This window comes from Paralichthys olivaceus, chromosome 11 (genome assembly GCF_024713975.1).
Source record: "Paralichthys olivaceus isolate ysfri-2021 chromosome 11, ASM2471397v2, whole genome shotgun sequence".
Lineage (NCBI taxonomy): Eukaryota > Metazoa > Chordata > Actinopteri > Pleuronectiformes > Paralichthyidae > Paralichthys > Paralichthys olivaceus.
Genome location: NC_091103.1, coordinates 24,004,850 through 24,019,952, shown reverse-complemented (window position 1 = coordinate 24,019,952; position 15,103 = coordinate 24,004,850).

The following is a 15,103-nucleotide window of genomic DNA, read 5'->3' as shown; positions in this document are numbered from 1 at the left end:
TTCTTCATACAGAAGGAGTCAGTGTTATAATATGGAATAATCAAAACTCATCTAGCATTCAAAGGATGTGTGGTGAAAGAAAAATATGACTCAAAATAAAATAGTTTGTTGGTTTAATTTCAATTTTAGAAAAATTCAGTGATTGCTTGCGATGGACGTACAGCTCTGCTCATTTTTACAGGATCTCTTTCACAGTAAGCTTTTACAATGCAAGGGTCTCTGGGTGATGTTCAGGGGTAGAGGGCCTGGTCCGTGTTTCAGTGGCTTGGGTCCGGGAGGTGTGCAGGGTCTCTGGGTGATGGTTAGGGTGTTGAGGGCCCAGGCACAGGTCTAAGGTGTGCAGGGTCTGCATTTGAGGATCAGGAGCCCAGTCCCCAATTCAGTGGGCTCAGGCCAGGGACATATTTAAAACAAAAAAAAAAACCTAAATAATTTAATGTTATCGGTTATTTTGGGTTCAACACAGTTTTTTCCCCTTTGTTTACTACACACATGTCTACATATGTTCCAGAACTTATTATTTATGACTTTAGTATAACAACAAATGGAATAATGGTGGTCAAAAGTGATGGATGATGATGTCACCTAATGATGTGTTTGGTATGCCTTTGAAATCAGAACCAGATCAGGAGAACATAGGCACAGCTCTGGTCTGGAGATGAGTTTACAGTTTACTAATGTATTCCTCTCAACTGTGTAAACATGCTGCAGCTTTTTTTTTACAAAATCAGGAGCTTCTCCTTAATTTATTGAGCTGCTATATACAACACTGTCAACACAGAGTGGAGCTGTGGAAATCATCATAAATGCATTTTTTCTTGATCAAAAAACATCAGCAAATCTACAAATTATAGTATTTGTGTTTAATCTGAAGAATAAATAAAGATTTAGCATGTGTAAATAGCTTATTTGTGTACTTTAGATGATTAATGTTGCCAGTGTTCCTCCTTAGAAGGACTAGAATATGTCAGGCATGTCACTACAATGCAATGTGGTGGAAATTCATAAGAAACGACAGGCAACTATGAGAAATTGATACAAAACAATGAATGCTGTCACCATCACAAAAATTAATGAATAACATAAAAATGTGCAGCTTATTTAATTTCCTGTTCTTAAGATAAACATATTTATTAGATGTTGATGGAACAAAGGCTGCCTCAACTATAAACAGAACCAGTTGGAAGGTACGCAACCGGGACAGAGGGTGAAAAACATTTGAATTCAGCAACGCAACTGTCAAAACTCACAATGTCTGTCTTTTCCTGCTGTAAAAAATAAAAGAGGACCAAAAAAAAACCAGGCCAGCTGCATCCAGTGTCTCACATATTGTTTTTTGGGGCACGGATGCAGGATCCTAATAAAAGCCATATGAATCAATAGCGTTCTGAACAGACATCAGAACCTTAAGTCACAGTTTCCCCTCAGTCCAACACTGAGGCTCATAATTGGTGAGTTACCGTCCCCACAGTGCGCACAGTATACTGGCGGCAGTTAACGTCTCAGGATCAGGCACCGAAAATGTGGTCTGGTTTCAAGTAAAGTGTCACAACAACTGTTCATATTCATATTGATTACAGGACAAAATCTAGAAATTATTTGTTATTATATTATCAGGATACAACACATGTTCGCCAAGGCCCAACAGTGGAACCACATTTAAATTCACTCGATCCACGTATTGCAAGCACTCAGAGATATCAGTTCCCAACGTGTTGGACTGTTTTTGTTGAGATTCACAAATTATTACCTGAGAAATCTATGAAAATGTCAAAAAGCTTAAGGATGTGAAAGAAATTCCTGAATCCAAACCAAAAAAACAAACTTCCCAAGTTTCGTGGTAATCTGACCGGTATTTGTTTTTGTCATCTCGATCAGAAACAAACAAATGAACAAAGGTGAAACCACAACCTCATTGGTGAAGGTAATTATCAAGATGAAATAACTCCTAATTTCATAGAAGTAATGGCTCAGGTGTCATGTCATTAATCATATGTACTGTGAGGGGAAGTGGTCAGTAGGTGTGAGATCATATCAATAAGCGTCTTAAGTTTGATTTATAATATGCATCCGCTAGTATTGTATTGAAAAACCTTCATTAAGTCTGCATGTGTCAATTCTAATCTCTTCTTTTACAAATGTTAATTGCACTTGTGAGGTTGATTTTTTGCAGAGAAGCTCTCCCCAAATGGTGGATGAAGAAAACGGGACTGAATCACAGCCCCTTGTAAAACCTGTCTGGGGCCCGGTGATTTATGGGCCGAGAGATCCTGTTCTTTTGGCTCCGAGAAGCTGCAGGGTCTTGAGCCGTCATCTGCGAGGTGAAACAAGGATCTGATATTTGGAAAAACACTCTGTTCCCAGTTGAACTGCACGGGTCTGTTTGTAAGTGGGCTAAATATGGAGCGGGTTACAACTAATCTGAAGCAGTCTTATACCGGGAGTGATAAAGTGTAACATGAAGGTAAACTTTAAGTACTCGCTCACCGTAAAGAAGAAAAAAAAAGTTCTTCAATAAATCACTCAGCTGTTAAAAAGTTATTAGCTCACCAGGGGCTACAGTTAAGTCCTCCAGCGATCTGACAGCACTGCATGTATATACACTTCTCCACAGGAGAAATGACTCAGAGATAACTGATGTCATTTGCACTAAACTAAGGTATGTTTCCTATAAACCTCCACATGGACGTTGTTGTGCCTGGACGTATTTTTAAGGTCAAGATATTTAGCACTGTAAAAATCCCAGTTTGTCTTCTGTCCCTATTTTCCTTTCTTCTTATATATTTTTTTTCTTCACTGGAAATGGTTAAAAGTTAAAAACTACATTACGTGTTTTGCTAGAACTGTACAAACAAATGTAATGGCTTTTTTCCCAGCAAGTCTGATAAACCATTTGGCGAACTTTACCAGTTGTCATTGCCTCTGTCAGGGAAGGAATGAATGTTTGTCTGCAGAATTATGCAAAAACTTTTGAAACAGTTTTCCATGAGACTTGGTGGAGGGATGGGACACGGGCCGAAAAAGAAGCTATTGAATTTTTGCTTGGATTCAGGAATTTTCCATCACTTTCTCTAGCATGACGAGATATCCAAGGGAATAATCATTGACGGCACCCTCATATATGAGTGTGTGCAATTTGGTGCGGATCCAAATCTAGATCTTGCAGATTTAAATGTGGTTTCATAAGGGGACTGTTGGGCCTTGGCAGAGGTATGTGCGCCATTGAGTGTACAAAACCCACGAGGTTGTTTTCATCTGTGCATGTTTGTTAGATTTTCAGTCAGTTAGCAGGATTCCACTAAAACTACTGGACAGTTTGCCAAATAATTCAGTGAAAGGATGCAGAATGGGTTGTGATAGTGTGTTTTTACACATTTCTGGCAATATAATTTATGGATCTTGATGGAAAAAAATCAGACATGGTTATGGGACTAATATGAGTGTACAAATATAATGTATTGTACTTCTGAGTGACGTTCTGTCTTTGTCAGACCAATTTTGATGGTTTTGCCTGACCTACCGATCATCGTGATCCAGGACAATTGAGTAAGGTCAAATGTATCGTACTATATCTGCATGTTTATTGTCACGCGACTGAACCTTAAGTCACCGACCACATTTGAGAAGAACATCAAGTGACTGAGCCGTACTAATGACAAAGCCAGCAATGGAACACTCGCAAACACATGCAAACATCATCGCTGTGCTTTCCCAAGACAGTAAAATATCACTGGCAGGAAAGTGTGGGGGGAGGCCAAACATATTGGGTCCACTGCATCAACATCAGAACAGCCAGCCACAGATCTGAGAGACAAAAAAAATGGGGAACATATCGAGTGTTGTGCTGTTTGAAAATCGGTGGTAAACTTTATTAAGGTGCTAAGATCTTTTTCAATCATCAATGACGTGACGTTTTGAAAGATGCTATATAAAATGTGTAAAGCAGAAACCATCGAATGGGGGTAAACGGCTGAAATCTAAGGACGCAGTTAAAACATTTCCAAGAAGCAAAGAATCCCAGAGAGAGAAAAGATATTATAATGATCAACACAAGATTTGTAAAGTGAGTGTTAAAAACACATGATTAATGACGTGCAGTGGTTGAAATGCATGGTAATAAAAATGTTAGAGTCACATTAATCAATCCCATTCAAAGCCTTTATAGTCATTGCACAATGTACAGCAACATTTAGAGTCCCAATGGTAGTAACATGCAGACACATAGACACGTTACAGTCTAATAAATAAATAGGAAAACAAACAATAGGTAAAATTAAATATGGGGGTATGAAGAAAGATTGCACAAGTTATATTTCAAAGGTTGATATTGTACTTGGTTAAGTTCTCTAATGGCCCTTGGATAAAATCGCAAAAAACACAAGATGGATTTTATATTAAAAATGTTTTAACGCCAATTAATGTATTCACTTGTGCAAAATAATTCACAATGAAGGTACGACGCCAACGCATAATCTTTCAATCTCTCTTTTAACACAATGCATCATGGCTCAGAGCACTCTTGGCGAGGTGTGGGGAACAGGGATGTGTTCAGCATGCCAGCACAGAGAGAGGAATTCATCGGCTGCATTTAAGTGTGGCTCTGCCATGCTGTCTTATCTCAAGGCTATGGACGAAACAATCAATTCTCTTTTTAGGGTCTGGAGAACTTGACGTTTATAAATCTAATAAATTCCTAGTTTTGACATATACAACTCAGTACAAACCATACGACCCTATTGTCCCACTTGTCATAGTGAACCATAAACATGTAGCTTTTCTAGGTCACATGAGGTGATCTTTTTAGCCGTTATCCTGTGAGGTGCTGCAACTCAGCTCATCTCTCAAACCAGAAAAAATTATTTAAATTACATTTTTCCATAATTTACTTCGGAAACTATCAATGTTACGATCAACCTCTTGAACTTTACATTGTCAGTTATCTCTTCAAATTTTCCACAAACCTTTAAAGTTTGATTTAAGCTCCTCTCAAATGACTGAAGTATTTTGCTTAGCGTTAATTCACATGGCTGTTAGACCGTAATTGTGCAGAATGATCTATGCACAGTTTGACAGTTTGATCTGCCGAAGGCGGAACGTTTTCTGTGCGCTCACCTTAAATCTGAATTCAGATGTGCAGAAGGCATGTGCATATGAGCAGGGCTTTGTGACAATTACAATCAGCATGGCAGTAAATCACTGTCAAACATGCATCCTACATTAGTGTGATGAGCAAACTTAAAGTGTCCAGACAGCAGGACCAAATAGTTCAGTTCTGTATCTTAAAATCAGTCTGAGGGGGAGTTTTGCAAACTCTTACTGCTGTTTGAGCTCATCAAACAAGAGTGAAATACCAGTGTTTTGTTTTCTTTTATAAAATACTATCACATGAACATTTATTAAATAACTCCTGCATCATTTGAAGGTTGATTGGTCATCATTTGATGTGGCAGAAGTTACCAGGTTGGTAACTTGCCATTCTGCTAGTTTTGAAGAAATCATTCTAGGACATTGGGACTAACACCTATCAAGAAGCTTGGGGCTCAGGAACATGAATAACAATGGCGCACTCAGGAGATTGCATACCTCTGCCAAGGCCCAACAGTTCCATTGTGAAACCACATTTAGATGAACTGGATCCAGATTTTATCATGGCCCGTTTATCTGGATCCACTCTAAAGTTTGATGGCTTCTATCTTGGGTCATACCCCACCCCTCCACAAAATATCATTGAAATCGGTTCAGTATTATTGCTTATTAACAGTCAGACCAACAAACAGCGGTGAGGTTTATAGCTGAGTTAAGGTATAAGACCTCGATAAAAAGCTGGACTTCACTACAAAACAGCTTTCCTTCCAGAGAAAATAACATTTATTTACTTACTATACTATGTAATTGAATATAGTTAATGATTCCATGTCTTAGCCTTCTGAAATATTATATTGTTTCGTGTGCGCAACTTTGGACTTTATCTACATGTAGTAATGAGGAAACGTACTAAGCAAAATCTCCTACCATCATACTATCACTGGCTGGACAGAGAGGAACCAGCAGAGAAGAAATCTGGAGCATGAATACACAGGGAATCCCATCTACGTGGCTCATGGCTCATAGAAGCGTCTGCATGGAGGAGGGGAAAGGGAATGGGGCTGCAGGCCATCTGATATCCGTTGAAAAGAGTGAGGTATGGCCTCCCCACTCCTGTGAGCAGCAGCACTAACCAAACTTGTGTGGTAGCCTACAATGCACAATGATTACACTGTGAATCTATGTGCTAATGGCACATGTGGTTGATAGTTTTCAGCTCCCCGTGGTAACATAATTCAGAGTTTGCTCTGCTCAGTGCTGTACATTTGTTCATAAATCAATTCTGATGCATTGTCATGGTGAAAAACACTGAATACTTGGATCCTTCAGAACATAAGTGATCGCAAGGGAGATGTATTTTACAACTGGTTTGGGCCACAGATTTAATGATTAAGTAAATTAAATAGCTGTACTTAAAAAGCTTCTTTGAAGGTATAGGGACCCACCAGCAACAGAAAAAGAATAGTCAGGTTTGATGGACGAGAGGGCGAGATATCTCAACTTTAGTCCCCTTGGCTCCAAGGGTGCAGAATGCATTTTGAATAATTCAAAAATTATAGTCTTTTGTTGGAGCCTGTTGGTTTCTCCACTCCGCTGGTTCCTCCAGACGCAATCTTGGCTTTGTGTTAAGAATCTGCAGCTTCCAAACGGAAATAACCCTGCAGTCATTGTCACTCAGGTTCTTCTCACACCACACAAAGCAGAGAAAGAGTCGGGCCAGAATTCAAGTATATTACATGTTTACTGGATGATTCTGAGGATGTGGAGGTGTGATGGATAACTAGGCTTTCCGGGCCTGGTCACACAAAAGCGAATATATCAGAGGCGACTCCGATCACTTCCTATCTGTGTTTCCTGCAGTAAGACAAATCGCAGTGTGGCTTCAAGTGGAGTGGTGAACTTTGACCTGCAATACTCACCTCACATCCAACCGTAACTCTGCATCCTGATGCTAATCTTTCTGTGACCTTAACCAGATGTTTCACCATCTGGTTAAGCAACACCTGTAATACCTTAGTCATGATTTATTCGCTGTCCCCATGATCTTTCTGTTTCCTTAGCAACACGTTTGCTGCCATTACAGAATTGTGAACCACTGGCATTGAACCTATGAGTTGCATCACTGACAAATAACCACACAGAATTTGGATTCAGTACAGACTTGAACACTACGCTACGTGTCCTCCTTTGGAACAGTGGGAAACATCTGGGGTGTTGTTTTTTTTGTTTCCACCGGGTAGAGACGAAGCCAAACCTGTGCAGGATCTGTTGGGTACAAAGTACAATTAAAGCTGCTAAAGTTGTTCTTACCCAGTAATATTAAATATTCTCTGAGTTGTCACTTAAGCCAAAGGTGCTCAAGTAAATATCCAGTAAAAATAAAGTGCTATGAGACCACTGTCTGATATATGTGTGCAGTATAAGAGCACAGTGCACCAGAGACTTTTTCCGAGACTTCCTGGACTCCTTTTTATTCCAGTTGAACTGGAAAACACTTCCAAATAGTTGATTTGGTTTCTGGGTGAAATAGAAAGGTAAATAATAAGTAAATCCAGTTGCCAACAGGGTCATATCTTCGTGGAAATGACTTACATCACAGTTCCATGTCTCCTCTCGTTGTTGTGCTGTTCTGAAAGAGTTAAAATCCTCATTGTGTCATGCAAGCTGTCCTGCAAGCCAGGGCTTATAAGGAAGGCAACTCAGAGCATTTGGGTTGTCTCAGCCTGTGAAAGGTGTTGAACCTGAAGGCAATTGCTTTAAACAAGAATAATTTGTTATTGTCCTTTCATCAGCACGCAGGAGCTGTTAGCTGTCGGAGCCATAATTCAAAACGAAAGTCACCAGGCCAATTGTACGACTGCACATTATAAAGGTTCAAAGGTAAAAAATAAAAGTGAAAACAAGATTGATGTTGTGTCGGGTGGTGCTGAGGTTTAACTGACGTTAGAATTCTCATATTTGTCAAAACTAAGAGGATAATCCAGTTCCTGGATCCCAGTGTTCTGACTATCAGAGAACATATTTTTTTCGATCCACCTGCCTGAGTTGGACGAAGTTTTTGGGAAGCTGTTGATCTCTCTTGTGCTTTCAGCGAGCCATGGAATTTGGGAAAAACACGAGACTGCAGCTGCTGGTGGTCCAACTGTAATGTGTTTCTTTTTTTGTTATCTTAGTGGTTCAGTTGTTGAGATTCCAAATGCTCAGCTCAGTATTGAGTTTTGACTATTTAGATGTGCCATTATATGACAGGAAATCTCAATGTGACATCTTCGACAGGATTCTAACACAGCGGAGCTGAGAGTTGGAAAGTACAGTTTGGGAAAAAGGAGATGAGGGGGAAAAAGTGAATTATCTGTGGATAAAAGGCTCAGTTTCAGGAAAAACATATGATTAACACAATCTTCTCTGAAAGTTAGAAAAGAAGCTGTCTAAAAGCACATGGTCTGTCTTACAGTTATGTGGAAACTTTAGGGATATTGCACTGAAAACACACTGCAAAAACAAATTATGTCATATTTGCATGTTGTGCAATGCACTCTAAGTCAGTGCAAGTCATTGCGTGTTCAGTATACATCTGTGATTTCCAGCTATTTTGTTGTTAACGACTCAAATACCAAAATCATGTCCAGATTACAGTCATTTTATTTCAATTTTTAATGCACGCTATAAAAACATAGATAGATAGATAGATAGATAGATAGATAGATAGATAGATAGATAGATAGATAGATAGATAGATAGATAGATAGATGACTTTATTAATCCCCCATGGGGGAAATTAAGTTGTCATAGCAGCAGGTAGACTAATGACATAATAAAAAGACATACCATGATATTTTTCAGAAAAAATACCATATACTACGATATGATATAACACACCATAATATAAAAACAGTACAGATGAATTTAGAAGTATATATATATAATATATACTTGGCTGTGCAAGATATTCATCAAGATATACAGTGATTAAGATCAGGATGAAGTTATGTGATACCATTTAGTTCTGTGACCACAGGTCTGACAGAGACAGATAAACATTAACTATTAATTAAAAATCATAAAGTATGATGAAAATACACACAACAAAATAAAATCTGCATAGAATTAGACAAAAAACAAATGAAACCATATCAATCTTATGAAGGAATTGATATCAGGTTCCATGTAGGCATTTAGTAGTTTGACTTCTTTCAATCTCAGAACCCATTGAAAATCGTCTGACGATGAATTAGCCTCTGGGGGCAATACTTGTTTGGTTATTTACTATCAGGCTAAGTCACAGCAGCCATACTTATGTGAAAACTTTAATCCAGCAGCAGAAACAGGTCCAGGAATAGCTTGTTCTTGAAATATTATGTACTGAGTTATTGCTTCCGTGTGGCAACAGTCCCGTGAATTCCTCATTTGTTACGGTGATATGACCTGATCTCCATTGAGCACTTGAGAATTGGTGGGTAAGGCAACTGCGCAGGCTGCTGTGAACGTTTAGCTTTTTTGGGAGGTGAATTTGGCAGGTGCATGCTCTTCAAAAGAATAGACTGAGATTTATGAACAGATAAAGTTATCAAATTTATTTGTCAGAATCAAGAAATAATGTAACCCATATGTGTTTTTTTATTGCTTTGTATGGTCATTATCTTCACTGAAGCCAGATGATCTGTATTTTGGAGCTGCATAGAGTAATATATAACATTTCTGAAGAATTATCTATATGAAGGCAACGTTGTTAAAACTGTTATGGAAAATCTCTGAAGTCTGGTTTTTGCATGATAATAAAGCTCATAATTTTTGTTTTATACCATAGAAACTGGGCTTGACATTTAAATTGAGTAAGTTTCTTTTGTGGAAAATCTTTTAATGCAATTAAAAATAGAAGTGGAAAAGTGGTTCTTCCCTGTTATCGTCTTCCATCGCTATTTGCTGCATTTCAAATTTTTGATTCTACCACCGGACTCTGTCAAGCTGGAAATTGTTAAACTCCACAAATACTTAAATTACAGTTCAGAGTAAAAGACGAGGGGGGAAAACGAATCATGTTATGAATCAAAGTATCACTTTCGGGCAACATTATGAAAGATTCAAGTTCAGGATGAAGTGTCCAAGCTGTAAATGTTCATATCCTCAGCATAGTGGCTAAACTGAAGACCATCTTCTTTACTGCTGTGTTTCGCTTCAGTTGGTGAAATAGTGGAAACAAAAATCATAATAAGATAAAAAGATGATGCTCTACAAAGGCTGTGGTCAATTTCCTGCAGGTTTTTGGGAATAATGGGTTAGCACGTCATGTTACAGGTTGGTGTAAAAACAATGATTTTAACAAACAAATTTATTTCAGTCATGATTGTGAAGAACATTTAAAAGTTCGGGTCTTTGCATAAAAGGTCGATGAGTTTCGTGATTTGTCTGCAAAGTCCATGGGCAGCTGTGGTTCAGGAGGTAGAGCGGGTCATCCGCTAACCAAAAAATCATAACAGTCTGTATCCTCAGTCTTTGTGTTGATGTGTCCTTGGGTTAGACACCTGACCATTACAGCTAAACCCAAAGTGTTGACGATTTGTGATAGTGAAGTGCAGCATGTAGAAGTATGAGTGTATGTCCGTGGGTGAATGAGACGTGGACTGTATCTCAAATCCGGGGATGCATTTAAAGACTGATTGCATCACAGCAGTGCGAGTGGCTCTCCCATTTCGAAGGCTCCTTTAAATACAGCTGAGAAATGCATCCTTTCCCAGGGTTCATTGTACTTAAAGACGGTGACAAGACCAAAACATCTAATTCTTACATTTTCAAATGCAAGTATCAAGCTCTGTTGCTAGGCAAATGCGGGACAAGCCAGTGACGCAAATCACGGACATGTTCGGTTCGGCCATTGCTGCCTTTTCAGCTTATGCAGCCCCTGAAATTGTGCGCAGCTATGATGTAAAGTGCTCATGAAGACTAGAAATGCTGGAATTAAATGTAGGACCAAAGAACCCATTGTTCATAAAACTATAATGTTTTTTAAAGCTGCAATATCGGCTGCCTGGGGAACACAACATTGACGTATCAACATTTAAACCGATATATCGAATTTATTAGCTAACAGCTGCTTATATTTTCTCCTGGTTCATTACTTTAAGTGAACCCCTATATTATCAGCAGTGATACGAGAACCTTTTCTTTTACAATAAAATCAACTAGGAGTTGATAGGATTCCACTGCATTTTTTTCTAATGTCTTTTTTCTTACATAATGTCTTGATATTCATGGGTGGAAATAGTTGAACAAAATGTAAAGTCTGTAAGTTTTGGATGAAGCTCTAAGATGAGGCGTGTCTGACAGAGCCAGCTTTATTATGACTGATAATCATTATTATTTTATGCTAATGAAATACATATATGTGGAAATGAATGCATAACACACACACACACACACATATATATATATATATATATACATTCTTGGCAAAGAATGATCCATTTATGTCACTCACACATTAATTCCTGGCAGATTATGTAACATGACACATAGCCCAGAGATGGAAAACTACAATTGATGGGCTTTATTATTTCTAACCGATTATATAACAGGACTCACCAGGAGATCACATGATTTAAAACATAATTTATATTGTATATAGTTTTTTTTTAGATACTGAAAATTAAAGCATTACATTTCTACTTTCAGACATGTTTTCTCTCCTTTCACAAAGTAATATTGTACCAGTTGTTGTTTTTTTTTTTACTGGAAACAGGTTATAGACTCTCAGAATCAATTCCCAGTTAACAGTGATCATTTGAGTCCAATAAAGTACATCAGTTTTGGGACACAACAGCTCACATCTGGAGCAGCTGCTCTCTGCTCTCCTGTAACACGAGCAGAGTAGACTTGAAGGACATGGTCTCAATTACTTTGATGACATAACAGCTCACACTCGTCTGTTGAGGTCAAGAGGTTATACTATCACTCAAACTACAGAAAAAAATCGAATTTTAAGAGACCAGAAATATCAAAAGTTATTGCTTCAAACCAGATGAATATTTCTGTAAAGTCAAAATTCCAGACAGTCTTTATGTTTTACTCTCAATTAGACTAAATCACTCTTCTTGCCATGGAAATACAGAAAGAAATTAAATTTTAAAAAACCCAAGCTAATAAATGCAAAATGTCAAAATTCCTCACTTCACTACCTGATCAACATTTCTGTTTATTTAAATATTCTTAAAGAAGTACAGACAGTTTTTAAATCAAACCCATTGCCGTGGAAATACAGAAATAATTAAGATTTCAAGAAACCCCAAATATCAAAAGGCAGTTTTTGCAACCTGATAAATATTACTGTTCAGTTTTGTGAAATACAGAATGGTTATCTAAATGGTTTTCTACCCTGGAAGCTACTGTAAGTCAGTTTGTTGCCATGGAAATACTGAATAATAGTCAACATTTCAAGAAACACGAAATATTCAAAGCCACCGCTTCACAACCTGATTAACATAACTGTACATTTTTAAGAAACATTCTCCATATTGGTTCTTTGCTGGAAACGAGATGATTACAGACTGCATGGATAGACGGAAATATGGTTCACTACTTCAATCCTGCATTATTAAAGTTGTGAATTATCTTTGTAAAAATAAAATAATGTTAGTTTCAATAACAGCTCATTTGATAGCAAACCTGATAACAAGTGCATATCTCCACTCAGAAATGACAAACTATAAATCCACGTTTACATTGAAGTGAGACAGATCAGAACAATGATCCAAGTGGATTCTAAAACTTGTTGTCATTATTGGGTGTCTAATGAAAGGTATAACATCACTCAGGAGTGGAGAGGGGCTGACAGGCTGGAATGTGAGTTTGTGAAAGGTAAACATTTTGTTGCCTGAGGTGAGCATTTATGGTTCTGCAGTCATATAACGTATTATAACACTTCCCTGACCTGAAAATGTCACTCGGAGCTCTGAAGGACGCTCTGTGTTTGCTTCAGTACACATTTTTTTTAACTGTTTACCGCTTAACACGAGGTGCCATTATCCTCCGCCATCTTATGTGCAGAAGGACATATATTATTTTTTAATATGGCCAAGTCTATACATGATGGCACTGCACTGGAGACTCATCCAAGCCTGTGCCGGAGCCCCTGAGCCAGGAACATGTCAGCCCCTGTGGAGTCAATGTTGCATCCAGATGACGAGTTGCTTTCACACAGCTGCATCCGAAGCATTTCCAGAGCCAGATGTGTCTTCTGGTATGCTTGATTGATGTGGACTAATTAAAAACAGACCAAGATGCTCCCTGAACTCCTACACTTGTAGGTCAGATGAGGTATACTTGTATACTACATCAAGAACATCATACTCTCTGTCATAATATATATGTAAACCTCCCGCAGGTTGCAGTTTTATCAGATATTTCAATTATTCATTTGCATAAATGACGCCTGACAAATGAATATGACACTCTCTCTCTTCTATAGCCAATACTAATGCATATTTAATTGATTGTTGAATTGTGGAATTCCTCATCTTGTTCTGTGTGTGCAGAAATTAAGGCATTTTTATTCAAAAATTTCACATGCAAATCTATGTTTCTTCTTATTATTATAATTATTTCAAGCAGATTAAACTAATTTCACTAAGACACTGTCTTACATAAATGTCTGATGTGAGTATACAATGTATGGTGCTCTATAAAATTAAAAACAACAAGATAAGATAAGGCAAAATGTCTTTCAGCAATAAGAGGCTGTTAACCAGTATCCCACCCTAGTGGATTCACTGAAGCACAATTAGACAAGCTGCATGTTGGTGATAGTGAGGAGCCGTAGAAGCCGTCACGCCAGAAGCTGAAATCTGAGTCCGATGTCGGTGATATCAGCTGCCTCATAAATGACTCGATAATAGATTGGGAGATCATGGCTGAATACAGTGTGGAAAATCCAAAGCCACATGGAAAAGCAATAAGATCCAGCAGCAGATGTTTTCTCAATTCTCAGACGGTGCTGTAAAGGTATAAAATATTGCCGGCTGTGTGTTGCTGACTGCAGAAGATATTCACTCTCTGTGTAGAAAGGTCTGCATGTTTCTGTAGAAGTCTGCGTTCTTACTGGTGGTAGATCTAATGCACTGCTGCCTCAACATAAAGAGGAAATAAGATTAGAAAAAAAAACAAACCAACAGGGGGAGAAATTGTTTATTCTTCTAATGTTATTGGAGATTTGATTCCCCGTCTACCTCCAAATTAAAAATAGACATTTCAATAGCACTAATATCTTCAGTCTGATATAAAATTTCAATTGTAACATGTCCTTAATTACACATCAGGACAAAATAGCTACTAAAAGCAGCTATAAAGAAATACTGCAGACTTTCTTTTCTTATGTACACTGAACTATTTAACAGCTGTTTTATATCAGTAACATGATGTGAACTGTTTTCATTTTTATCAAGATGTAAGAAGAACATGGCGCGCAGATTTAAAAGAAACCAAACTGAGCAGCTTTTATTATGTGGGGTATGTATATTATGAAAACAAGGATTTAAAGCTTATTACCTATTTTGCATTGGTTGATAATCCTTAATGCTAAAGCAATGTTTTGTGGCAAGTTATTATTTTCATTAGCAGACAAATGCACCACACTAGTAATTGTTATAGACAACACTTCTTCAAACAGGGGTGAACCAGCTGTCTGGCTCTATAAAGCCCATTTCTGTGAATTATATTTATTGTGAAATTACAGATAAACAATAAAAAAATAGAAGCTTTGTGCATTTTACTATGTTTGTGTTTCTGTTGGCAGCTGCTCTGAGTTTTTAACCTATTTAATTCGTCCAAGAGATCGTAAATCGCAATGAGTCGCGCTCATGAGCCAAATAACAGAGCTGGGCCTGATTCAAACGTCTGTGCATACAATGTCGCAGAAACCTCAAGGCAAATATTTCCACTGTCGGCATTGTTACAAACAGCAGCTTAGATATGATTTATATTCCTCCAACAAACAACATAAAGCCATTGTTGTTCATTTCATGTAAAA